The following is a 2,911-nucleotide window of genomic DNA, read 5'->3' as shown; positions in this document are numbered from 1 at the left end:
CTTAGGCATTGTCCCAAGTCTATAAGAATCATCCAAAATGGTAGCTAATGACATTCCTAGGACTTCAGACAGTATTATTATTGTCATGGAATGTAGTCACTAGGTCCTAAGGATTTAACGAGAAGTTGTTCACTGAAACTGAACTTCCTTGAATCCTTTCCCATTCTACCATGGTTTCCCACATTTCAATATATTGCCTGTTTTTGTATCCAAACCTTACTTATATCTTTTAAACAATTAAATATTAATCATCTTTGCTTCCTTGATTTTTGAGGTGACCTTTCCATCCTGGTATCCTTTTAACAAAGGAGAGTACTCCCTCTGGGTTTTTTTCCTTTCCTTTTGGTCTTATGTGTGATGAAAGGGTTTGTAAAAGGTCACATTTTTGGCAATTACATGTAATTCCTTAATTTTTTAAAAAACTCTTCCCCCTTGAACGTTGTTGCTATTTCTTTTTACTATTTGGAGGAACAAATGTTCCCATCATTCACTTTTGTGACATACCTGTTTTATACCCTAGCTCCTTGGTTTTTTGCTCAAATTTATTTTCAACTTTTCTGATTTTGAGGGAAGCTATCATTTTCTTTTTATTAGGTATATCAAGCTTTTCTAGTGTTTAAACTTCTTTACACATTATCCTCACTTTCCTGGAGTAGCTTTCCAAACAGAAGCCTATTATAACAGAGAAAAATAGAGGTCATCAGATGAGCTCTTCTTAAACATCTTCTCTATCAGAAATGTCTCTATTCTGACAGACCCAGAACAGGCATCTGTCACCCAGGTCCTGTTTCCTTCCTTGCTTTTCTCTCAATCCAAAGCTAATCTATGTCTGCCCTGGAGGACATCCACTTCTGCCTTCTTGAGGACCTTGCTCTGTCAATTTTCCCATCTCCTCTAACCTCAAACTCGTTTTTTCTCCATCGGCTCATACCCTTTAACATATAAATATACTCACATTTTTTTTCCATCTTAAAAAATCATTAACTGCACATTTCCTTCTAATGACTGGCACACCTCTCTTCTCAGTCAAATGTTTGGGAAGAAAATCCTTGTCTCCACTTTATCACCTCCTATTTCTTTCTTTTACTCACTGCTTGCCTTCCAGTTTGCACCCATCCTCAGTTACCCATGTACCACGGTCAGTGGTATTTGTAACTTTCCTGCCCTCTGGACAACACTGGACTCTGTTTGGGGAATTACAAATTAGAGCTTCTACTGGCCAGGTACTGTGCTAGGTGCTCTGTTCCAGAAAAGAGCAGATGTGATTTCTACCCTCATGGAACTCAGCTGATCAGCCACTTCTGGTTAATACACAGGTCCCTTGATTTCCACTTCTCCCTTTGGCAGGTTTACTTGAACGCCATTTAAATTTCCCTATTTGTGAAGTTCCCTCTCTTCCTCCCTTCATCCCTTTCCTTATTATACATGTCTTCTCGAGGCAATTACCTCTACACCCATGGCTTCAACTACTTTGTACGTACTCCAATGACAATTTTAATATTGTTCTCATTTAACAGTTTTAGTTTACACAGGACATGTCATTTACTAAAACCATAGATTCCAATTTGCTCCATGAAAAATATCATAGTCTTAACTGTCAGCACAGCATTAGGGGATTTCCCCAACTACATTTTAAAATTGATTTAGTATGTGTTATTTTCAAAAACATAAGATGGGATATCACAAAATGGACTTGGCCTACAGAAGTTTACATCTAACTTTCAACTGGAGAGCTCTAATTCCATGCTCTCATTAACAGAGCCCCAGATGATCTTCCTCCTCAAACCTCTTCCTCTTTCTGCACTGTCTAGGGAAAAGTCACTGTGCTCTCCCTAGTTCCCTCAGTCAGAACCCTAGCAGCCATTTTTGCCTCTCTTTCCCCCTCTTGCTCCGTATCTAGTCACCAAATGACCTCAAATCCTTTCCCACCACACCAGTCTCTGCCACTTCCTTCAGTTTAAACTCTCACTCCGCTCTTAGATGAATAAAAAGTCTCTTCATTGCTCTTGTTTCTTTCATCAATCCTCCTTATTGTCCATAGTGTCCTCACTAGAAACCACCTGATTGTGACTCCTTAACGTCACAACATTCAAAGGCTTTCATGTTTCTGGGGGGAAAAAAAATCAAGCTCTTTACCCCAGAACCTACTTTGGGGTTAGACAGATCTAGGTTTGAATTTCAGGTTCAAGTACTTGGCAGCAGTGTGAGTGACATCAGACAACTGGACTTTCTAAGCCTTTGTTTTCTCATGTGCCTGACGGAGCTCATCGAGGGCAGGGCTATTGCAGGAACACAGTGCCTAGAAAGTAGGAGGGAATAACCAATGTTGAACGAAGGGAAAGAATTTTAAAATCCACTTCAAAACATTGTTCTCCCTTAGAGAAAATCCTGTGCCACTTCCAATCAAATTTGACTTCTACCTTTATTTTCTTATAATCACAATAAGGTGCCTTTGCGGATCCAAACAATCGGAGACCAAATCCTGGCCATACCCCTGAGCAATCATGTGACCTTGGGAACCTGTCTTTACCATCACCTTCATTAAATCAAAACCGCGGTACTTCACTTTGCGGCTCTTCAGTTTTGTATGAGAAAATCGTGCTTTATGCTTTATGTGACCGGTGAAAGTAGGGAAACCTGGAGACTCGTGCCGTGGAAGAGAGAAACAGCGAGAAAATCGAGTTGCTGAATCCCAGCGTTTCAGAGTTGGGAGGGAGGTGTTCGGTCCCTAATTTACCGAGGAGGAAGCGGAGGGGTGACGCGTCCTCGAGTCTCATTCAAGACACGGACACAGCTCTTTATTGAGGACCCGGGGGGTTGCTATGGTTACACTGAAGGCGGAAACTAACACTCTTTCGAAATCAATTTGAGAGGAGCATTTAGTTACAAAAACTGTCAACAATTCGGGTGT

This window comes from Cervus elaphus, chromosome 31, assembly GCF_910594005.1.
Source record: "Cervus elaphus chromosome 31, mCerEla1.1, whole genome shotgun sequence".
NCBI classification, from domain to species: domain Eukaryota; kingdom Metazoa; phylum Chordata; class Mammalia; order Artiodactyla; family Cervidae; genus Cervus; species Cervus elaphus.
Note: the sequence above shows the minus strand (reverse complement) of the source record.